Genomic DNA, 24,990 nt, shown 5'->3' on the forward strand with positions numbered 1-24,990 from the left:
TGTGTGCTGGCGTTCTGGCATCCTGCACTGCACAGAGGAACAAACCTCACCCTACAGAGCCCTGGCACAGCTACACAGGGGACACCTACCCAGCCCCACTCCTTGGGGAGCTCCACTTGCATCGTGGCTTTGAGGCATCTCTCCTGGGCACAGACAAAGCCTGTCCTGCAGCCCTGTCACCCTGTCACCTGTCTCCTAACCACAACCTTTCTGAGGTTTACAGTTAAGAAATGTTGGTTTCCTGCAGTTTCTCTCGCAAATTAGCAACGTTCTGTGCTTTCTGAGCTCCTTTTTGGTCCTGTTTCCTCAGAACCAGCCTTTGCACCACCTCCTCCTCATCCCTGCCGCTGAGGGCTCTGTTGGTACCACCCAGCAGCTCCATTGATGCCCCGGCCATCTGGGGACCTGCAGAGTGTTCCCCACCTCTGGGAGAGCCATGCAGGAAGGGTGGAGCAGGGCATGTTTAGCAGCCTGGCTACATGCCACCCATCATCTGGAATATGCTGGTCCTCGTGTGCCTTGTCTGATGGGAACGACTGAGCAGACGTTTGGGAAGGTGAGTTTCCACATCCCTAGGTCAAAATTTCCCACATGGGTAAATTGATAGTTAGAATCAGCACCTTATCCATGTTACACACTGCTTGGCTCTCTGCTCAGTGAACTTTTGGATTTGTTTTTTCTGTCCTTGGATGGGTTTTTGTTTGTTTGTTCAGATTTTTTAAAGTAAACTACTGCCTCAGTATTAAAAAGAAATGTATGTGAGAAAAGATGGGTTTGGATCTTAAAAACCAGTTGTTAGTAGTAGCCCTTTTTCAGTGTGTTTTCAGAAGTGAAAAGCAGTACTTGGGAACTCTTTATTTTTTCAAGAAGGTAGAGGTGTGCAAAAGAGGCTCCCTTTCCAAAATACATCTGCCCTGTGCTGTGTCTGCTCTAACACACCACCACAGTCACCTTTGCTTGGGATTTGCTCCACACGGGAAAATGTGGAGGATCCTGACTGCCAGAGGAGGGTTTGCCTCCCTTGTTTGTGCAGTTAGGAATGTGGGTGAGTCACTGCTTTCTTTGAGGGATGAAACCTTCCATCCCAACAACCCCTTATGCCTTTGTTTGCTTTTGGAACTGCAGTGCTGTTGAAGGTAACTCACGCTCCTGTGGCTTCTCTGGGGCTCAGGTTTAACATCTGGTTTCACGCTTTGTATTCCCTTTTTAAAAGCACAGATATGGGAAAGTGTATTCCCACATGTGGTCCAAAATCCACGGGAACCTGAGGACCACAGGAGATGAGAGATCAGAGCAGGCAGACCCCCAGGCTGTCCCCAGTGAGCGAGGCTGGTTTCCAGCGCCACCAGGGCAGCAGGGTGTGGCTCTTGAATAGAAACATCCCCAATTAAAAGAGGCAATTTACAACGACAAAATTAGAACAGTCTTTGAGGTCATTTCATTTCAGGAAGGCAAGAAAAGCAGCGAAAGAAAAACCCCAGAGCACAGTTTTCTAACTTCTCTAGCTTTAAGCTTAGAGACCTGTGGCCATTTTGTGAATGAATTATCTGATTTCAAAGGTTTTTAAATGCCTTGAATGATATTCCTGCTTTAGAAAATGAGGTCCTTACTTTATGGAGAGGCTTAAGTATCAGTTTGAGCTCTTTCTTTTATGTTTTGCAGATTGAAAAAAAATATATAAGACTTCATAATTGTGCCATGTTCCTCGGCTGAAATTTGACATCTAAACCTGATCTTTTTTCCATATATAATAGATGGTTTCATTCTTGTGTTGGTTTTGGTTGTTTTTTTTTAACACTGTAAATCTGCAAGTCATTCCCAAAAGCCCAGTATTTATATTTATTCCATAGCAAGCATGTGACTGGTGTGACTGCATAATTATATCAAAATGAATTTGAGTTTCTTTTGTTGCAAAATGTTCTGAGGCTACAGATACGTTTTGAATGCGTAATAAGCTCTGGGTATTGAGATTACAAGAGAAACTATCTGCAAAATCCTATGGATTAAGGTCATGCATGAGATATTTAATTCTCCCTCCTGTGAGGTTTGATTGCAAGATAGTGTGCTCCCACTGACTTCTTAAAATGAGAAAGCTTGAAAAATTGACCAGATTCTGTCAAATTTGCTGCGCTGCTAGTGGAACTGGAGGTGTTGAAGAAATGGGAACTGTGAGGAAAGGAAGAAGCAGAGACCAGGAGGGTCAAAATCCCTGCTGGTTCACAGCTTGGAAGTGAGGAAAGATAACTTTTTTTTTTTCTGCCACGATTTGATCTACTCTGGAATTCACTATATGAGAGGGAGCAGCTCTTCCCTCTGTTGCTGTGACTGCAGCAGTGTCTCAAGCTGCAGTTGGTACCAAGGTTCTGCTGTGCCAGGCCAAAGGATGTGTCCTTGAGGGAAAAGAATGCAAAGTGTGGATGGGAGAAATGCGAGGAGCAGAATGGAGGTTGTGGAGGGAGCACCTCAGTCCTATGAGAATTCAGTGATATCTCTTCCCCCCACCCCAATGTATATATGATCAGTCAATACACCACAGAGACTTGATGGAAGGTAAAACTGGGTAAAACTCTCTGGGGGATAGCCAGTCCCCAAGACTATTGCTCTCCTCCACATTTGCCAGGAGGTGGATTGAGTGAATTCTCTTTTTATGGAGGTGGCTATTCTGCCACTGAAAAACATCTGATGGGAATAATAACTTCCAGTAACTGATTCTGTCATACAAATGGGGTGTATCCTTATAGAGAACAAACCACCCTGGGTTTAAGTTAAATATAGATCAGCTGCATGGACTCCCTCTCCAAAAAAGGTGTGGATGTAACAATTTCACCCTGTTGCAGACACGATTAGTCGCTGGTGCTCTTCATGCCGCCTGTAACTAGGGCATCGCTGCTGCCTCACTGCCTGTCCGAAGGGACCTGGGTGGTGTTTGTGCAAACGCGATTGGGCTGAGGAAGGGGTGGAGAAATGCAGCTCTCAGCCCGGGATATATTTAGTGAATGCAGCTGTGGGAGGCAGCAGGAACAAGGGAGCTTTTGTATTGCCTGTGCTCTCACAGTTCACATGCCTAAATAATCTGCTAGTTTCTTACCCATATGTTTCCTCCCCCTGGTCCCCAGTGTTTTTAATTTGAATCTAAAGTTATACTTTAGACGGAATCTTTCCTAGAGCTTAAAAGTGGGATGTGTTAGCCTTGGTGCAGCACTTCAGACGGGGCAACCGGCAACTTTCAAGGACACTGGACTTTTTCCATGGCAACTAGGAAAATTTAACTTCATTTTTTAGAGAAGATAGTGATGTTCGAATATGCCTTTCGTGTGCACTGCAGAGCTTGCCTGAGGTGGGAGCAGACTTGCAGCGCTGCTGCAGCCCCTCCCAAGCAAATAAAGTCTGCTTCTTGCCAGGGCTGCTGAGCTGTGGTGCAGAGCCTGCTTTTGGCACCCTGGACACTTCAGTGAGCTGTACAAACTCTGCTGCTCCTCCTGGCATCCCTGGGAGTCTGATCCAATATTCGCTGCTACATCATGAGATAGAAAAAGGAGGACAAAAATAGGTTTACTGACCCGCTGGGTCCAGCGGGAGCAGGTTACTGTGGCTGTGCTTTAGGACTAATTTGTCTGTGCTCTCTGGCAATGTTCAGACTTGCCCCCAGAGAAAAAGATCGAGGCTGAGAATTCCCTGTGCAGCTTCTTCCCTGGCTTGTTCAGTGACACATAACAAGCCACGAGCTGGCCTGCCTCAGGCTTTAAAGGTTTATAACAAATCACACTGCAGCATGTAAAAAGAATTTTATTTTATTTTTGGTCTTGTTCTGATGTGGTTAAGGGGTTGAAAAAACAAGACTAGTGCAGGGTAGTACTGTCTGGATGGTGGAGACATCACATTTAGAGGGAGACAGACTCTGCCATTGCTTTCCTAGAGCTGGTCCCACCTTATGGTGTTTTTCCACCCACAGCAGCATTGCTGGGAGATGTTGCAGTGACACATCTGTTCTTGGGCACAGCAGCACTCTAACCCTTCCCAGCCCGCCATGGACAGCATGAATTTGCTATTCCTGTGGCAGGGACCTGATATCCGTATCGGAAATGCACCTCCTGTGGGTGGCTTTTATCGTTCCACCACAGGCCAGCACATCCAGCTTCCATTAAAACTGTGTGGTGTACGTGTGCAGGATATAGCTGTGCCACCTTTGCATGCTGTGATCTAACGGAGTTTCAGTGGCCAGTTTGTCTATCGAAAGTATTTATTGTTAAAGTATAGGAAAAACGCATTTATGAAAAGATCTGTACAAACACGATACCCTGGGAACCCCCACGGTCTTCTCTGTCTCGAATCCCGCGGACTGCGTGCCCAGACTGGCTTTGTTTCCGCAGTTAAATGGTTAACAGGAGCACTAATTGGCTCTGAGCGCTCCAGCCCTTTGCAACAGATTATTGGCATGCTGGTAGGAGCAGCTCCCTTCCTTCCCTTCCCCCTTCATTATAAAAACATGTACTGTAGAGAAACCAAATACCACATGGCGCCCTGCGCCGAGCCCGTCACCGCTCCCGCTCCGTGTTCAGCACAAAAACTCCTTTTATATTTGGGAAACGGAGGGAGAAAATTCTGGAAAGGCAAGATCGTGGCAATAGCGGCTGAATCGGCACATTTATTTACAGTGTGCAGGGGCTGGAGCCCACAGCCCCACACACCCAGGCCCGTGCGGGGAGCAGTCCCGGGGGGGCTCCGAAAGCGGAGTGGAAAGGCCGTTTTATGAAGGAGAACTCTCCCCGTCAGGTTTCGGCTTTGCGGGGGAGCCGAGAGGCTGAATGTGAAGAGAGAAAAATAAATGCTTTGCGAGGAAAATAACAAACAGAAAAAGAAGTTGCATTTCTGTTTTCCCGAGGAGCCGTGGGCGTTTTGAGGCAGCTGTCTGCAGAGGCAGGCGCCATTTCGTGAGGCGGCATTAATGCAGCGAGAGCAGACATGTTGTGTTCGTGCAGTTCGGGTTTAAGGTTTTTCCCCTTGGTTTGAAGCGAGAGGCTTATTCATCCTCGTTCAGTCCATAGGGTTTTGTTTTTTAAACTTAAAGGAAAAAAGTTACGACAAGCGAGGAAAACCAGGGAAAAGGGAAAGTTCTGAGGCTATCACAGTGTACAAGCAAAATCAGATCTCTCTCCAGCAGACAAAAAAATCTTAGAGGCATACGTGGTTCCAAAAATGCCACGAACTGCGTGGGGAGGATAACCAGGCTGTACACCCAGCCCAGGTGTGCAGGGAAAATGTGGTACATCAGGAATGTTTTAAATAGAGGATTTTTTTCTGCTACAAAAAAAAAAAAAAAGGTCTGACTGGTCTGTGCACACACAAAACCGGCCTTTTGTGATTTACACGAGCTGACTTGACTTGCAGGTTTTGAGATGCCAGTTTTGATGTAAAAGCCCAGACTATTGCTAGTGCTGCAGAAGTGCTCTTTTGATCAAAGGAGAAAATAGGAATCGTGGCAGGAGCGAACTCAGGCTGATGCCCTTCAGTGCAGAACTCCTGGAATAAGCTGCAGCATTTTCATTAAGGGCTTTTGGTATGGGAGTTGACTTTTTACCACTCCGGGACCTTTCACTTGCAAAATGCATTATAAGGCTCATTTGTTTAACAAGTCTCTGGGAGCTGGAAGAGGGAGAATTAATGCTGGCATTTGGGAATACAACTGATAGTGCTGCATTTGATTTTGGTTTCATGTCATTATTTTCTGCTTTCAGAGTCAGGAAAAGCTGCTCATTTATTTTTCATGTAGCTGTATTTTTTTTCTCCTGGCTTCTTAAGGAGGCAGAGCTCATGAAATGGTGCTGTTAAAGGCCTGGAGCTTTTGATCTGACCTTCAGTTTCAACAAATTTCTGTTCTAGAGGTTCTGCACTTTGGGGAAGGCTGCGTGTTATAGAGATAAATCAGTGTGTCTTCTAAAGGAAGAGCTACACAATGAGTGCAGAGGGTCTCTGTTTATTTTCCTTGCTGATCCATCAATGACCATCTCGTGGCCAGCTGACCAGTCCGTAATGTGTAGATCAGAAATGTTGCAGCCTCTGTGGGAATATGGTGTGGGATTGGGGATGCTGCAGTAGTGCAGCACACTTGGGTGTGGGGCTGCTGACTCCCAGGAACACAGCCTTCGTTATTTCAGCTGCTCACAAAAGACTTGAAAACTTCCAGCCACAGTATTCAAATCCCAGCTAGGTTTTCAAGGAGTATTAGTCATATTTAAGACTCCTCCATGTTACGTGCAGCTGAATTTTGCAAGGTCTTTGATCTCCTCGCTCTGGGTCTGAAGGCTCCTTTTTAAGCTTGTCACCTGCAAAGATTTCTTTCAGACAATGATTCCTTTATTACAGAAAAGCCTCTTTACCATCTCACAACTATTATTTTTCTTGATTGCCCTTTTTTACTCTTCTAAGGTTACATTCCATCTGCAGTTCAAACATAACCTGGGTGCAGTGCACTGATGACCAGCAATAAATGTAGAACTCTAGCATGACCTTTGTGTATATCCTTGGTTTGTTTGTCTAAGACTGTGCCTTATAATGATAACATAAAGCATAAAATAGTTTCCATATCTAAAAACCACTTTTTCAGCATATATTAATGTGCCTTTTGGAACCTCTTAATTAGGTTATGTTTTCCCCTAAACTTAATTCCACATTATTAACAGCACTTGAGTAGACTTCAACATTCCAATTTTGGTTACAATTTTAATTCTGTTCAGTGCGTGTGTGTATGTATATGTATATATGTATATACATGAAGATAATCCTTTATTAATCTTTTGAGCAGAACAGTTTTCGTTTGTGCAGGAGAAGTCTTGTGCCTGAATGTTCATTATCAGCACCTGATATGCTAGCCTGGAGCACAATAGCTTAATAATGGGAGTTTAAGGAGGGGGGAAAAAAAGCTAGTTATTAAAGTCACAGTGTTTCATTTTCATGCATGTTATGATTGTAAATTATTCAAGCATTTGCCTTTAGCTCCTACACATACGAACTTATGCTCTCCACACATTTTTTTCCCCAAAGTGTTCTATGGTTTCCTTTGTATTGCACCCCAGGTTGGAGAATATAAATGCACTGTTTAATATCAGCAGCATGTGTGCCTCGTTACAAGAAAATCTGAGATAGTTTCTAAATTAAAAGCATTTTATTTTGACCTGTTTGTTTCTATTTCTGTCTCATGTCTGGTCTCTTCATAGCCAATACTCTGTTTTAGGGAAGGTTTTTAAAGGCATACTGAAGGAGAGGAATAAGAGGTGAAGTACCTAGCACAATTTATATTCTTTGTTTTGCCATTATTAATAAAAATATGAATAAAAAAGAAGTGTTGGGAAAAATTAAAATAATGGTGTTGCAATTATATCTGTATGTGCAAAGCTACAATGTGCTTGCTCTTACTCTTGAAATTTAGACCTCTGCTTCAGGTTTTCTTTGCCTTCTACTGACTGGATTAGTTCACTTCAGTTGCATTTTCCAAGTACTGCCGTACATGTTCATCCCTAATTCACTTCATGTGCTTCCAAATCCTTAGGACAACATTCATTTTAGACACCAAGAAAAAACTGGAGTGATTCCACAGGCCTAAATGTAATTACTCAGCCCTGAATTAAAGACACAGGCACATAACTTATGTTCCACGGGTTTAGAGTAACAAGAAGATATCAAATTCTCAGCTTTTGTCATTAAAGTAAATGTTTCTACACTTAAGACGCATTTGTAGGGAGAAGTGATAGATTCTGGTTAGATGCATGATTAAATCTTGAAGAAAACAAATCTTGTTTTGGGCACATAGATCACAACAACACCTTGTTGGGATCTTCCTCTGGGTGAAATGGCAATGAAGGTGACAGTCAGATTTTTCAGGTGGCGATCAAGCACTGTGCATGTCTCAGCCAAGATGTCTTGTGTTTGCTCTGCTGCTTTAATTGCACAAAAAGCCATTGACCTAATTTTGTGACAGGATTGTACCAGCAGTGTTTTCTAGGGCTGCTTAACGTTTTGTCACAGCTCACCGCCTAATATAAAACTTTGACTATTAAAAAATAAAGTGCACTGTGAATGTCTTTAAGCTGAGACAAGATTGTCACCCTTACTGGTTGGTCAGCGAGAATGGGAGTATTTGTTTCAGTGTGAAAATCTCTTGTCTGCAACAGTTAGGGCTGGTAATTCTGGAGTTTATGTGCCTGGCATGCCCAGAGCTGCTCTAGTCCCTGGGCTGATGAGCTTTCTGAGTTGGGTAAAGTTCTGGCAGGAGCCAGTTTTTAATAAATTGACTGTAAAAAGAAAATATAAAATGTTTCATGGGAAACATCAGCCTGACATGAGCTGTTTCTGTTCAGGTAACATTCTAATCCAATGTGTTGGTGCCTCACTACAGCAAAAATTGGACTCCACATCTAGCAAGTATTGACAAATATGAAGAAGTTTGTTTTGAGCTACTACATAAGTGGTCTTATATATATGGTGCACTACAACAGGGTGATTCAGTGCTTTGTCACACTGTCCATGAAATAAAAAAAGTATATGCTTGTAAGATTACAGAAAAAAAGGTACCATTTCTTTTCCCTGCATGTGGCAATTTACTGAATAATGCATCATTTTGTCAACTTTTATATACCAATCAATAAATGCCCTATGGTGCCAGCTGCACACGGGAGATGAGAATGAAGATCATTATAGAAACGGGCTTGAAACTTGCTTGAAATAAAAATCCCAGTTCTACACTCGCGGTTTTGGAGACCTGGGCTGTTTTTCTTTTCATTCTAGAGTCGCTGTAATTTATCTTGTTCAGTCTGAGTGAAATTCCTCATGTTTGCAAGGCTGGTATGAAACCCTTTGCCTCCAAAACTCCAAGGAGATGTACCAAGAAAATATAGTTGTTGTTACAATCATCATCATAACTTTCCAAAGTCTCCACTAGAACTGAAAAAGAGAGTGTGTAAAAATAAAAATTAGTGCTCATAGCTGGAATTTTATTTTGTCCTGATTTTGATGTGTAAACACATATTTGTGCTAATCCTGTTTTTCCCTTCTGATCGTATTCCTTAAACACTTAAGCAATCAAGCTTTACTGGCTTTTGCAGGAAATAAGTTTCAAGGATGGTCAGGTAAATGCCTTTGGAAAATGAGCTTTAAATGTGCATAAGGAAGTAATCATGCTAGAATTTCAAAATATCTGAACTTACAAAAAAATTAATTTCATTGTCTAGATCTTCTAAAAATTTTGCAGCTACATTTAAAGTCAGATATTCTGAAGATTTTGCTTAAAAGTTATAAAATGTTCTGACTCATTATGTAACAATTCCATAACATATTGGAAAATGGGAGAACAGTATCTATTTTGAAATGTAAGATGGAATTAGGCTCCCTTAATTGTGCTGATGTTTTTTTTTTGTTGGTTTTTTTTTTTTTTTCAAACAAACTCTTGATAAAACAATGACTACAAAACACTGCCGTGACTCTGCAGACTGTTTCCAGCCGGAATGGTGAGATAAAGAACACTGCTTGCAGCTTCTACCATTTAAAGTGATTTTAAACCCTATCACCACATTTAATCCTTGTATGGTTCCAGTCCTGCAAGTTTGCAGGCAGGGAACTTGATCAGTTCAAGTGTGTAAGCCAGGTCACAGCACCTGCCTTGGTGTGCTGTGCCTCTGGCATTACAGTCCCTGAGAAAGGTGCACTTTAATTTCTTATTTGCTTTCAAAGGTGATGTCAGCAGTAAGCAATAATTTTTTCACGTAAGGAGACATGTAATACCTTGTTAACAGTTTTATAAATGCCGGTGTCTAAGTGGAGACAAGTAAAATGGTCAGTATTTTTCTACCATGTCCCAGTCCTCTTATAAAAGTTTTCCAAGCCAAGCAGAATAGTTTGTTACCTAAAAAGTGACCTTGAAGAAACAGAACATTCCAAACAAGAAGTAGGGGCTAAAAAGGGGGGGAAGGAAAACAGATTTGTTGTTCCAAGCTCCAATGGTTTACTTTAAGAAGCAATTAAACATATTATTATCCTATCACCCACATTATTTAAGTTTGAAACAGTCTAGAGTTTTAAACTCTCTTAACATTTCACCAGAATAAGGACTACTGCTTCTTACTGACTTTCTTATACCTCTAAGGCTGCCATTTAAGGCAATAGCTGTGTGTTAGACAATGACCAAATACAGCATAAATACCTTGACTGAGATGATCTCTATTTCTTACCTCCAGTTAAGATGGCAACAAGGGTTAGTTTTGAAGATGATCTGTAATGAAAACGAAGAACTAAAAGTCTCAAACCCCCTTAAGAAAAGTGGATTTGATTTCCCAAGAAAAATGTGTGTGTACTCCCTAGTGGAGTTAATATAAAGCATAATAATTAATCCTCTCACTAGACAATAGTTGCTGGTCTGCAATTTGCTTTATTGTACACAGGAACTCATGCAAAACTGAAACAGCGAGGTGTGTCGGTTGTTAAGGAGCTCTTAGATCTAAACTTTCTGCTCAGGCCACAAGATCATGTGTACAGTAACGGTACTGACTTTGATACATTGCGACCAACAAGCTAAAAATTTGCTTCAGAGAGACCATTAAGTCCCAAAAAATATGTTGAATCCATTTCTGACTTCCATTTCATCTTTCTACTTTTTATTAATAACTTACTTTGCTTTGAAAGCAGGAATAGACAGAGCTGAATCTTGGTTGAAATGGCTTCATTCTGAATAAATTGAAAAAACACTGGGGTTTGGCTTAGATTGAATGATTTTTTTTTTCTTTACCATATGTTTATAACACTGATAAGAATTTGTTTCTAATTATTCATAGTAATAAATCTTTTTTTTGCTGCTCACAAGGTTCATCGTTCTGAACATGAGCCCCACAGAAGTGCCAGCAAACCCCCCATATTAACATAATCTCAGTTTTCGGTGTTAAAGCCCAGGAACAAAAAGGGCATATGTAAAAGTTCTCTTGATGTGTGTCGATGTGTTTGCAATTATTCATTACCGGCTGGAGCAAAAGTCTGGATTTCAGCTCCAGTTCCAGACTTGGAGCAGAATGAGCAGCATGAGTTCATTGCTACAACTGAGTTTTATCCTTGCTGCTGCAGGGTTTATTGCTTGTGACATGAGCAAAAAGCTTTAGCTGGGATCAATACAGTGGAATCATCTTCACCAGTCACACAGGGAATGTGGTTCCATGCTTAGAAGGTGAACTTGTACCTACTTGAGCAGTTACTGTGATTTTAATAGTCAATTACTGAGGAAGGAAACAGAATGGGGGAGGGAAAAAAAAGCAGATTGACCAACATGTTACAGGTTATATACAAAATCTGAAAATAGAGCCCCTGCCTGATTCAGGACAAAGTGATAACTTCAATAAACACCCAGTTCACAGGAAGTTAAATGCCTCCCACAAACAGCTCGCTGTGCTCAAAGGGCATTCCATATCCTGTTTGCATATTCTCTGTGCAAGTAATCTAAACTATTCTGTTTGGCCTAGGGCCTAGGAAATTGGCATTGATTTCTTCTGAAAAGTGAGAGGTTTGGTTGAAGAAAAGTTTGGTGACTTTTCTTCAGTTCAGACTCCTGTTTTCTACTTCAAAAGGCAGATATAACACTTAACCATTTTGTCCAATATTTGTCTTTCCATTATATTTGTGTCTCCAAAGATCTGTGGGCCATGCTGTATAACAAAGAATAAACTGCTTCACCAACCTTTTGGTGTCCTCTTGTACAGAGGGCAGGTTGGGACAGGGACACTGCCCTGTGGGATCACAGTGTGCCTTTCTATGTTGTCCCTAAGGGATAATAACATGGGGCTGGGGGAAGGAAGGAAGGTTGTAGAAGAAAATAAAGTACCAGAAAGTCAGGTTCTGTGCCTCCATCTGGAATTCCAGCCACAGATGCAATCTCAGAAAATAGTTCCCAAATTAGTAATGGAAACATTAACTTGTGTCATTATTTTAGACATGTGGTTCATAAAATATGGCTGAAGTGTTTGGTCTAATGATACACAAAGGAAGAAAATGTGCTATCTGAAAAAGAAGGAATGAACTTCATAGAGGAAATGGCAGTGTAGATTTTCCTCTATGCTGAATTTAGGAGGGAAAAAATGGGGTAACTGCAGAGGCAGTAGGAATGAGAATTTTGTTCCACTGTTTCATTAGGAAGAAGAATGCAAACAGTCTGTTCCTGGTAAGGAGCAGCAACACCATGGCTCTGCAGAGTGACTGTGCTTGTGTTCACCTCCATGCAACTGCTCAGGGCAAGGAATGGAGGAGCTCATGGATACATGGAAGGATTTTCAGAGCTGCTTCAGGTCTTGGTGCCCAGGAAGCAAAAGAGCAGTGCTGCACATATTTAATGAAGATATTAGACTTTGAGTAATTTTTTGGTTACGCATAGCAGCAATAGAGTAACAGACTTCCAGAAACATTTATCTATAAATTTGCATAGGGTTGTTATGTTGGGTTTTTTTAAGAGGAACAGTCTATTAGACTAGACAGTCTGGTACAGCTAGAGAAAATCAGATAACAGTCTGAGCACACAGGTTAGGTCTTGTTCAGGCACAATCTTAACTCTCCTGGCTGGAATCACACTACTCTTACAAGGCACTATTATGTCTAGAATCTCTGATCTCTTTGCTCCCTTTCATCTGGTTATTGCAAGTGGTCTTGCATATATTCTGCTAGAAACATTCTTGTGTTTTGGGAAGAAACTAGAGAAAGGCTGGAAATTTTACATGGAATTTCTAATCTTGGTCTTTGCTGTGAAGTTTTACCATGCAGGACTGGCTGAAAATGCTGACATAAGGAGAAGTGCTGTTGCTACACCCTGCTTTCACCTGGATCCTGCCTCATCCTTCCCTCTTTTTTCACTGCTGGTGGTTTTCCAAGGAGGAAAACCTCTGAGTTCTGTTCGTGCAGGCACCTTTAGATACAGTTATAGCTGAGCAGCTCCACTGAGAGCAAGGGGATTGGCCTTTGCAGGAATCTAAATGGGAAACAAGTATGGATAGCAGAACAGGCTTTCTGCTATCCAGTCTCTGTAGACTAGAACTTCAATTAAAAAAAGGCATTCAAAAAAACTTTTAGAAAATTGGCATTTTGCCCCTTTTCAGTGAGAAGCTGCATCAGCTCTTTTGTACCACCACTGATTCCTTGACTGGAGGTTCCCATGCTGTGGCACCTTTATGTGGGACATCACCATCCCTTCTCTAAAGATGGTAACACCACTGTCTACAAGTAGTAGATATCCCCAGCTGTCTTATACACGAGGTCATCTTTGCTCTGTATTTTGAAAGGAAATACAACTCTTGGCTCAAAATCATAGGGATTCATTCTTTTCAGCTGGTCACTTCCTCGTGGTTTTTCCAGGACTCAGCTCAGGAGAGAGCTGCCAAAGTCCAGCTGTGTGATCTCTAGTGCCAGACTGGATCCTGAGGCCTTCCATAATCATTTGAAGTATTGTTAATTTAATCCTGTCATAATTACCCAGGTTCATTCATATGAAAAAGGAAGACGTAGACAATTTCTTTCTGCTTTTAATGGAGCCACCTGGATAAATGAAAGAAGGTGAAAGGTGTGCATGTTATTCAAAGTGACTGCTGAAGTGAAACTTTCTACCAGTAAAACTGATATAAATATCAATTCTGTCATGTTTGCTGTGTGTGCTTGTTGCAGAGGGCACCATAACTGGGGCTGGTACAGGATTCATGACAGTGACCAGGAATGTGAGGGATGCCTTTATATCTTGTTGATATCTGAAGTGGTTTCCATGGCTCTAGTCAAAACAGGAGACAGTGTCCTGGTGAGGCTGGCACACTATGAGTTTCTATGGTGTTGGCTGAGAAAGGCAGGATACTTAGTTTTATTTGTGCGTCTGTTTCTGAGCAGCATTAATGGGGATTGATGTGGCAGACGGGCAGGTGACTGGGTTGTGCTCGCTCTGTGCCCCAGCCGGGCTCTGGAGCTGAGGGTGCACGACATCGGGGTGTATCCCATCAGAACAGAGGGGTTCGAGGCCCCCCTTCTCCGTGGGGACCCTGCCGGGTGAGCTGTCCCTGGCTCATGTCAAGGGCAGATAACAGAGGTGGTGTTTGTGGAATGGCGGCAAACGGGGCCGTGAGATGCGGGGCGCCAGCAGCCAGCTCAGGGGGCTGAGCCCCGCTGTGTGTCAGTGCAGGCCGGCAGTGGCAGCATGAGCAGTGTCTGCAGCGGGGTCTGGCAGCGCTCGGGCCCGGCGGGGTCAGGGCTGTGCTGGCCAGTTCAGGTGGGACGGCCCGGCCAGGTGGGGCTGGGAGGGGGCGGCGGCCGCTCCTGCTCCCGCTCCCGCCTCCCCCTGAGGGGCGGCTGCTGCGGCCGGCGCGCGAGGAGGCGGCGGGAGCCAATGGGGGGCGGCCGAGGCGGGGAGCGCGGGCCAATGGGAGGCCGCGGCGCCGGAGCGCGCGGGGCCCGGGCGGGGGGAGGCCAATGGGGAGCGGCGCGCGGCGCGCGCGCAACCGAGGGCGGGGAGGGGCGGGGCGCGCGCGCGGTGCCGCCCCTTCCCCGCCGCAGTGAGGAGCGACCGGGCGGCCATGTTGTGCGGGGGGAGGGGAGCAACGAGTTGAGAGGAGACGGCGGAGGCTCCCTCACACACACGGCACAAGATGGCCGGGGAGCAGCCGCAGCTCCCGCCCGTCTCCCGGCGCTGTCCCCGCCGCTCGAGCCGGAGACGCCCGGCGGGCGCCCTCGGTGCCGCTCCCGGGCGCCAAATCGGGCCCGGCGCTCTGTGGGCTCCGGGGCTTCGGAGGGCGGCGAGCCGGGCTGCCGAGCGGGGCTGCCGACGGTCGGGCAGCAATGGCGCCGGGCTGCCGAGCGCTGCCCGCGCCGCTCCCTCGCCGGGCGGGCGCGGGGCCGCCCTTGGCCGCGAGCAGGGAGAGCCGGGAGCAGCGCCCCGTCCTCGGGGCCCCGGGTGCCTGTCAGCGGGCTGCTCTTCGCCGGGTAAGTGCCGGAGTCTCCGGGCTCCTCATTGTCCTTTGTCCTTGGGAGGAAAAACAAAATGTCCTTGGAGCCGGGAGGGGGAGGGGGCGCTGGCTCCCCCTGCCCCCTCCTTCCCCCCCCGCCGCTCGCTGAGGGGACCTGCGGGTACCCTCGGGGACCCCCGTCCGTGCCCGACACCCGGCTGGGCTGAGGGGCAGCGGCGGGACACGGGGAGCCCCGGTGACCCTCGGCGGCTGCGGGCGCTGCCTTCGCTCTCCTGCAGCGCCCGGGAGGCTCCGCACGCCCTGTCGCCGATGCAGCCCCGGGGGCAGCCCCGGCGGGTTTTGGCTCCCCTGTGCAGCACCGAGCACAGGGGGGGCTGCAGACCGGTTCCCCCCAGCGCAGCGTGCGAGGGGGGTATCTGCAAACCAGCCTGGAACTCCAATGCAGCAGTGCGGGGAGGGGGGAGAGGTGAAGGCTGTACGACAGCATCACTGAAATGTTTAGCCCCGTGTCTGTGTAAAGAGCGTTTCTTGCCCGTCGCTGGTCGGATGGGGATATGTTTTCGTAGTTTCTAAGAACAAAGACGCCATGTCCTTTTCTCTTAAAAATAAAACTTGGAGTGGTTTTTCTGTGGGGTGTTGGCTTTTAACTCTTTGTAAACCAGTAAGAGAAACGGGCTGCAGATAAGACCGATCGGTACTTTATGAAACAATAGAGAGAAATTGATTTCACTGGAGAAACAGCAGTTCAGGTGCAGAAGTTTAAAAGAAAACTCCTAGGAATTACGTGCAAATTTGATTTTGCAATTAAAACGGCAGTGTAGAAACTTAAAAGCTTCAGAAAAACAAAGCTCGGTCATGCCAAGTCTACCGTTTCAAGTTGGCAAAATACTACAGTTGTGATTTAGGCGACACTACTAAAAGAAAAGAGTTACTTAAATACGAATTACACGATAAGGAAACGGATGAGTTTGTGTCTGACATGGAAAGCTTTTAAAAAGCATTTAATGGGTATCACGTTTGTTTTTATTATTCAGTTTGTAGGGTTTTCAGAGACCTCACAGTTACTTCTCTTTACAAAACATTTTAATCGTCCTTTCGGTGTTCTGATAATTTAGAAGTTATACAAGACCTATTGCAAGACTTTCTAAAAATGCAAGTTTAAATGTAATGGCTGACGTTTGTTTTGGGTTGGCTTGCGTTCAGCAATTATCAATTTAAGGGTAAAATTGTAATTTTAAATGTATAAAAAGTCCCTGTAGAAGAGCAAAAGGTAAATAATAAAAACTTTGGTTTTAATTGGAGGTTGTGTATAGCCATATTTGTTGGCTTTTAATGGTGTATGCTTGTGCAAGGTTATAAAACTCTCGTGCAGATTTTAAATACTGCAGTTGGAGGTAAATCTACATTTTTCGGTACTTCCTCTGCAAATAAGAATCTGTCACTGCAACAATTGAAGTTAGCCCTTTTTTGGAAATAGAGATAGAAGTTTTAGCAACCACTGGACTTGTGTCACCTTTATGCCAAGTGTTCGGTGGCTTTATTTTCGATTTGGATTATGGTGGTTTTATAACCCCAGCAACAGTTCTGCAGTGTAGAACAGGTTCTGGCATACACACTTTGCCCTAAAGAAAGTTCTAGCTTTAGGTGGGTGTCTGCTGGATTTGTCTTAAGTATATTACAGGATAATTTTTAAACAGTTTTGACTGGTTTATTGTAATAAAATAAAAATAAATTAGCAGGTAATTGTCCAGAAAATAAATTACTCGCAATTCATAATGTGTTTTATTTAATACTTCTGCGGCGGGTTTTTTATGTTTAAGGTGTAGGTGTTTGAATTTATACATCTTTTAATCCAGCATAAAAATGGTTTTTAGAATTGTATATTTACAGAATGATTCTACACTTCTAGAGTATGAAGTAATACTGGTGATAGATATAATTGCTGCAAAATAAAATGTTATGGCTTTTCACAAAAGGCAAGAAAAGTTGGCTAGAGGTTGTGCAAATATGGTGTTCCTTGTGTTAAAAGAACGTAGTTTGAGATCTGATTAAAGGTTAAAGAAGCTGAAGGCTTTAAAACCGTATTCTAAAGGGCAAAAAAGATGTTTTTTTGGGGAGATGAAATAACTTAGAACTTAAAATTCAGAGAAGCTGATGACAGAAGCCATTTTAAAATAACCTTGCTATCAGCAAAGGTTTTATTTAATTTTGTATAGTGTACTGCTAAAGATTTTAATGTGGAAAAAAAAGTAAAAGGGCTGAGGGATATTGTGTGATAAATTACTCAGTAAAAAAAAAACCTTAAATTGGAATTTTAGCTTTAAGTCTTTCAAAATTAAAATAATGGGAGACAGAAGAGCTGACTGCAGTTCTTCATGAAAAACACAGATCATGCATGTTGTGTGTCAGTCACTCATCTCCAGTGGGTTTTTCTTCAGCCAGGAATGTACAGCCCCTCATACTTTTATTTTTCACAGTTCAGTTCAAAAGGCAGTTACTGTGATCATAAGTTTTTCTCAACTCAATAATTATCTAAAGATTGGTAGATTTCAGACATATGACTAACGCTGCTTTTCTAAAGCAAATACTGAAAATTTCCATACTTTGTTTTTCAGGTAGGATTTTGTGAACAGAACCTTATTTCCTGATAAGCTTCCAGAGGATTCGTTCATGCCTTATTTTCCTTAGGTAAGAATGCTTATACCTTGGGTTAGTATATTCATTTCCTTGTTTTATTTTTTTTGAAAGTGGAAATTGCCTTTTTCCTGCTGTGCAGATGTGAAGAAGAAAGAAATCTCATTTTTATATGGAGGGGACACATTTTATAAATTGTCTTGACTTCTAAAAAGCTTTTCTTTGCAGTTACAGGTAGATTGTCTTCATATAATGTCACTCTTACGTGCTGCTTGGGTATCAATTTCAGTTTACTAAGGCTATTTAATAAGTGGACTGTTTATTTTTATAATATATAGGTGCTATATACATTTATTGTATTTGGTGGAAAAGGACAGTATTTGCATATAAACTGAAGTTTTGTGTGTCCTGTTTCACCAGTGAAAACCTGCATTAAACTTGGGAATTATTTCGGTTTTTTACTTAATGAGTTTGTAGTATTAATGTTTGGGGGAAATTGTGGAATTTGTATTTGAAGGTAGTAACCCAAGACTTCAGGAATTCATAGAAAAGGAGATTTTTGGGGGCCTGTTTCGTGTTTTTGGGGACTGATGTTTAACAACGATAGGATATGGGTTTTGTACTGTTGGTAAAACTTTGGTTTATTCAAAGACATTTCCTTTACGTGTTTTCAGAAAGTTTGTCAGTCAAAAATGTTAAGACTTAAAGAACTTGTGTGTACCTTGTTTTCAGACAAACCTGGTTTTGTTGTTTTTTATCTTTAAGGGCTATTACTGGATATGGTTCTTCCAAAGATTCAGATGACTGGTTGGGCAAAAGACCTTGAGCAAGAATCTGTACTGTGCATGCCAGGTATGTTACACTGTTGTGGGGTTTTGTTTATTTTATGTTTTTTGTTTTTTAATCATCCTGGAAACAGTTTTTTCAAAATAAACATTAAGCCTTTAAGTTTAAGTGTTATACCTTGTTGAATTTATTTTCTTTTGAGCTTGGTGGATTTGGAAATCGTTAGTATGTACGTACTACAGCAAAGTTTATGTCTCCTGCATCATTGAAGATTTTATGTTCACTCACAAGTACAACTTTTTAACAATCCGCTATGACCATGTTGACATGTGGTGAAGCCAGAGGATTGTCATCTCCTAAGGATATTGTCTAATCAAACTTCAGGAATGCTTTTCCTTAGTTCAAGGTATTGGTTTATTAGCAAGGGTCGCTCATAAGCTTTTCCTTTTCGAGAAATTGCTTATACAATAAACTTTAAAATTCTGGTTTTGGTGTAAATTTTATTCTAAAAGCCTAATGTGGTACCCAGTTGTTACGAGCTGTCTTGCTCTCCTTGCAGCGTAAACAAAGCATCTTTTCAATGTTTATTTTTTGTTTTTACACTTCAGATTCTGCATTTAGGATCAGAGTAACCTTTGAGTTAGACTTTTACCACTCTGTAATTAAAAGTGGGGGATCCTGTTTGCCTGTCTTAACTGGTTCCTTTTCGCAGCTTCCCGTGTTCGTGTACTTCTGTGCATACTCAGGACCTCAAAGCGTAAGGCGTCTTCACGAGGACACATGTATCAGGATTCCCAAAAATACTTTTCATGATTTGCTTTTACAAGTTACATAATGCATCATGATAACCAAATAATACAATTGTGAGCCCCCACCTGAGTGCAGCTGTTTGTTTTTTTTTTTTTGCTTGGCTGAAGCCTTCAGTCTCTTCACAGAAAAGAGATTGTACACAGTTTTCCATAAGCTTTACAAAAATGTCTCTTCAGGTTGTAATAAACCTTTATCTGCAGTGAGTCACTGCTGATGTTCAAGGTAGAGTTCAAATTATATTTATAGATACTGGACATGTGCCACCATCATGGATGTCCTGCAGCAAACACAGCTAACGAGCAAGGTGATATGTCAGAATGTTCCTGCAACTTCATCGTGTGACTGTGTGATGGCAAGTGTGAGAACTAGAAGTTTGTGTTAGAAATTATCTCATACCTTAAGAACAACCGGGCATATCTAAAATCCCACATAAGTTTTCAGTTTAGAGGGTCAAAAATCACAGATACTGCACAGTCTGTTACGATAAAGGCAAGCCCAGCCTGGGTCACACAAAAGTCTGATAATGCTGGTGGGATTGAACCTGTCACACTTGACTTACATTCCTGGTATTAAATTCTGAAATGTCTGAATCTGCAATTTCTAACTGATCTGCTCTTAACAAAAAAAGAGTAGCAAAGTGAAAATTAGAAAACCACAGTGCTCAAGAGCAGATCTTGCCTGACCTGGGTGTTTTATGATAACGATGGAATTCAGCACTTGGATCTTAACGGTCTTGCATCTTTCCAGTATTGTCCTAATGCTGAATAGACATTACAATAAAAACAGCTTTAACTTCTGTGAGCTCTTCAGAGCTGCCTTTTCTTGCAAGAACAACTTGTTTTCAGCTCACAGTGGCTTCCCCTCTAGGAAGAGTAGACCTCAGTGTGTTAGATGCACACTAGTGGGACTTGAGAGAAGTTCCAGGTTCATGGCTATGCTGCAGCGTGCTCGTGAGGATTGGCGGGGCTCAAGGAGAATCTCTCAGCTTGAGCCCAAACCTCCTTGGTAGAGGAAGCTGTGCCTCTGTGGGGACACAAACCCCTGTTAAATATTCTCATAGAACAGATTCTGGTAGCATTGACAGCATACATGGAAGAACATTGGTGGGGTGATACCCGTCGTCTTTGCCAAAATACTTTGTTAATTAAATAATACAAGAGAAAGTAGAAAATGTGATACCAGCTCATAGCTTTTGGGTGTCTGACCTCACCTCTTGCTGAAAAAGGAGATGCACTGTGTGATGGTTAGTGCCAGTCTTAAAAGGAAGGAGCCATGCACCTATGATGCCGGGCATGTTTTGTGTGATAGGCTGTACTGTACTTGAAATGTCTGTAATTTAATACAAAAATATACCACAGCTGTTAGATAACCTAGAAAATATAAATTCACATTTATTTTTAAATAGGAGATGGATTTTTTGAATCATCCAGACTACAACAATTATAGTAGGTAGTCTGATTAAAAACTTTTGACATCAGATGAAAAGTTGTTTTCTTTCAGCCATGACTTGTATTCCTAAGCTCTGGTTTCTGGCTTGTGACATAAACCTGTAGCTTTGGTGATTTATTCTGTAATTTAAGAGTGAATGTGTGTCGGATGTGAAAATTAAAGACTCAAAATACAGGAGCTATATTCTACAGTAGTGAAAAAATAACTAATGTGAATGAAATTTAATATATTATTGACATCCTCATGCTGTTTTTACAAAACTCATTGTTTGGTTTATCCACTCACTTCCAAGAAGAGAAATGTCACTACTACTCACGATACCACTCTGACACACCAAAGACTCCTTTTGCACAAGTGTGCTGAGGTCAGAAGAACAAAACTGCAGTGGAGTCTTCATAACACTGTCATTAGAGGAAGGTGCTTTGTGGTGACAGCCATGTTAAATATTACCCTCGTTAAAGTTTCTGTCAAACTACCATAGCTGTGTGCCTGCTCTAGAACTAAAGAAAACAAAAGCAGACTTGGAAGCAGTGATGGATGTGTGGCTGTGCCAAGAATTATTAAAAATGGCTGAGAGCTGTAAACTGAGAGTCCTCCAGTCATTAATTTTACCTGCCCTGATATAGATTGTAGTTTCTAAGTGGCCTTTTTGGAGTGAAATGATTCAAAGGGCCCAAGTAACACTTGTTTTCCTGGTTCATTTTCCATGCCTTGGATGACTGATGGATGCCTCATGGCTGATCAGAGTCCAGCAGCCATGTTGTGTTCCTTCTAAAATGGTGGATGGGCACTTCCCAGAAGTTCTGTGCTTCCATTTAGTAGGAGCTGCTTGTGCACATTCAAATACATACATTTAAAAATACCATTAATACATTTTAAACCTCTAAATTTCACATGCATTAGGATATTCTACATTTTTCTGCCAGCCTACTGCTATTTTTTTCGTCATTTCCCTTTTTAAAAAGGGAACTTTTTCCATAGTAAGAGTTTCAAGTAAATTATATCAACAAAGAAATTGCAATCCTCCTCATCCCATATTTCTTTCTCTACCTCTGAGTAGCTGTCAAGTGGAAGAGAAGAATTTAGAGGATTGCACAGTATGCTGTCACTGGATAGGTTCATTAATTTTTATGCATTTGAAGCTGTATTTCAATATAAGTAGATTCTGAAAGATGATAAGGGAAGTGGTTTGCTTGTATGTGTCAGGAGGATAAACTTGAATGCCTTGCTTCATGTAGTTGAAATTCACCCTGAAAAGGGGGTTCATGAGTTGTTTTAGAGTTTTAGGTCTTTCTACCTTTGCTCAAAGTAACTGTGATTAGGAATTTATTGATGCAGATTGCCAGTAGGCATTTTCAGGGTCAGATTTCCACATTTGAACCTTGCCCATGCATGAGTAACTTTGAGATAGCGTAGATAGTTTGTTCTACATAAATGTTACATAATTGCCCTCCATCCAGCTGATACCTCCTCTCAATAAAAAGAGCATTTTATTTTTTATTGTGAAGGGCCAGTTAGTTTGCTTAAGCATTCTTCTACTTGGTGCCTGGTTGATCTTTTTGAAAAACTTAAAGAATATATTTTTTGTTGTTTTTTCTCGATGAATTTGTGGATTGGGTCTGAATTTCTTGGGTTGTTTCCAGGTTCTTTAATAACAGGTTCCTTAGTGATACTTTAATTTTTTTATAAAAATAGCTCCAGTAGCACATGCTGTGAGCTAGGAATGGTTGGGTTTTTTCTGGTTGTGGGGGCTTTTTTTGTTTGTTTTTTTCTGAGGGCTTTTGTAATAAAAGCTAATGCTTGGTCTTGTAGACCTCAAGGTCTAGATCTCTTTTATTTTTTAATTTATATTAATTCAAGTGTTTTAATATCCCATTTTCCCTACAGATGTGTTGAGGAATTGATTTACTCACAGTAAGCAAAATAGCTGCTCTTGGTTGAAGCACTGGTAAGTTGTTATTCCTAATAACATTTACTTTTTAGCTTTAATAAAGGCCCAGCAAGCACACATGGCTGTAATGTTAAAGTGGCTGAAGGCTTTGGCTGAATACATTCTGAAGGTCATTAGTGTGTGGCCATGTGTGCATGTGTGTTTCAGAAAAGCTGAAAAGGAGCCTGGGTCATTCCTGCTGGCCCTGGGGAGGTGAGCAGTGCTTGGATAGTGCTCTCTCCCTGGCTGCCTGCAGAACAGCTTTCAGAGCTGATTGTAGTTCTGGGGGCTTCCATGATTTGACTCCAGATTGCACTGAGAACTTTAATATCATAGTTGTGCTTGTTCAGAAGGGTTTTTGGTATGCAGATGTCTGTCTCTAGAGAGGTACTACACACAATTTGGATAACAAATGGTGTGGAAAGTATAGCAGGAAGAACTTGCTGTACAAGCATCTTGTGTTGTCCTTATGCTTCTGTCAGGATCAGTGGGAGCCTTTGAGCAGGCAGTAACTGTCTCCTGTTCTACGATTGTTCTGTTTCTGTTCTTCATTCATAAAACTTTGGCTTTGCACAAAATGATAAATGCCAATACAGTTTCCTGTATTTTTTTAAAATTAAACTTCTAGCTGATAGACTTGAAATCATTCCTCATATAGTCAAAACATAAAGTTGGCAGGCTTGAGTAGGTAAATTAATTCAGTTCTATACTGGATGAATATAGGGACAGAATTTTTTTCCATTTCCTTAAAGGGATTTGGTATTGACCTTTTGTTGTCTCTGGCACATTTGTGACTTTCTTAAGAGTTGCTTGTGGAAAGACCTGAGTAGTTTTGTCTTTCTCACTGCTTCAAATTCAGACTCCTTGATTCTGCATATTTAATTAGGGCATCCATTGCATTTTGTGTACATGGGTTAACTTTTTTTTATGTGAAGCTCTATTCCTGTAGCACTGTGCTTTGGAATATATGCTTTTCTTTGAGAGACAATTTCTTTTAGTCTGACATGCTACCTGATTGAGCAAGGCCTTCCATAGGCTTCAGATAACTTGGGAAAATATTCCAAGATGCAAATCCAGTATTTTAGTGGCTGGATGGCAGTGAATTTTAGCTGTGCCATGGCTGTGTTTGTTAGCAGAGCCCTCCAGCAGCCCCTGCCTTCTGCACTGCCTCAGGTGCTGGGAGAGAAGCTGGCTTTGTGCTCCAGTCCTGTGCTTCTCTTCCACTCCGTGGTGTGGAGCCTAACATAGAGCCCTTCTGAAAAGGAAAAGCAATTTGTGGGAGATGCTGCAAGCCTTGCCAAGCTGTCAGTCTGGCCTCCTGCTGCTTCTGGGCCCATTTTATTTTGGACCAATTTTATCATTTGGGTTTTCGGTCCTGAAGCAAAAGAAGTAGAAAAAGATGTAGCGGAAGAGATCATGGACTTTAAAGAATTAAGTTTTAATGTGTGTACACAAACTCATTTTTTGATAAGTATTTAATTTCTTCTACTACTATTGTCTGTATGTTTTATTACTTTGTTCTTTCAGAAATCTTAAGCTGTTTTTCCCACTGCAGGTGTGTGTTGAGCAGTATATTTCTTGATATGTTTCTTCTCCAGCTATTCCTCAAAACTCTTCCTATGCTATCCAGTGATGCCTTCCTAGCCCCAGTCACCTGCTAGAATCTCTAAACATGTGACTCATGTTCCATTTTAATATTAATCTTTGTGTGATTGCTACATCTTCCTGTGTGCATTTTTGTTTTTTCATTGGGTTGTAAATTAGCTATTGTCAGATCTGGCTCTTTGAGTAGAACTTGGCTTTTCAGTTATACACTGAGTAATTATTCCATCCTTTTCTGGTTTACAATCCTTACCTAAAAGGAAGAGGTGAATGTGAAACCTTTAAATGACTTCGTTGAAATAGTTGTATACAAATAAGTTGTTTCAAAAAGCAGTTGTTGAAAGTATTGCAGTGTGAAAGGTCTGACGTTGCATTCTCTGGTTAACATGGTGTTTAGTTGAAGCACTGATTTTTATTTTTAACTCTCTTTTTTAAGAGAAGAGAGGAAATACTTGAAAGCAGCAGGGGCTTTATTAAAGTTGGCATACTTTGCTTCATGCAATAAAATTTATTATTTAAAAACAATACCCACAAAAGAGTGCATTTTTGAATAAATCCACATGTTATCTGGAATTAACCTTGAAATCTGAAAAACCTGGCAAATAGCCTTTCTTACCTAAAAATACCTAAACCTACATGAGTTGTGCTTTTACTGCTCTGCTTAAGGAACATCTGATGGTGGTAAAAGCAGATTTAGGGCTGTCCAGAGCACAAGATGCTAAAGATGGTACAGAATAAAATAATGGACTTAGCTGCCAATAGAGAACACTCCTTCAGTGTAAAAGTTACCAGGGGTGTTGTTGAGAGTAAAACCTTGCT

At 42.0% G+C, this 24,990-nt stretch overlaps 1 protein-coding gene across 3 annotated transcripts in view; it reads left to right on the forward strand.

The window, feature by feature from the left end:
* Positions 1-383: 383 nt before the first annotated feature.
* Positions 384-24,990, forward strand: part of CHD2 (chromodomain helicase DNA binding protein 2) — an 85,174-nt gene continuing 60,567 nt past the window's right edge. For 2 of the 3 annotated variants that reach the window (XM_058033089.1, XM_058033088.1), the window contains exons 1-4: positions 14,853-14,976; positions 17,576-17,648; positions 18,360-18,446; positions 22,527-22,587. The gene's annotated coding sequence lies outside the window, so the exon portion shown is untranslated. Of the gene's footprint in view, positions 557-14,852; positions 14,977-17,575; positions 17,649-18,359; positions 18,447-22,526; positions 22,588-24,990 lie in introns of those variants that run through there. The other variant, XM_058033090.1, reaches the window with a different exon arrangement.

Source organism: Melospiza georgiana, chromosome 13 (assembly GCF_028018845.1).
Source record: "Melospiza georgiana isolate bMelGeo1 chromosome 13, bMelGeo1.pri, whole genome shotgun sequence".
NCBI lineage: Eukaryota > Metazoa > Chordata > Aves > Passeriformes > Passerellidae > Melospiza > Melospiza georgiana.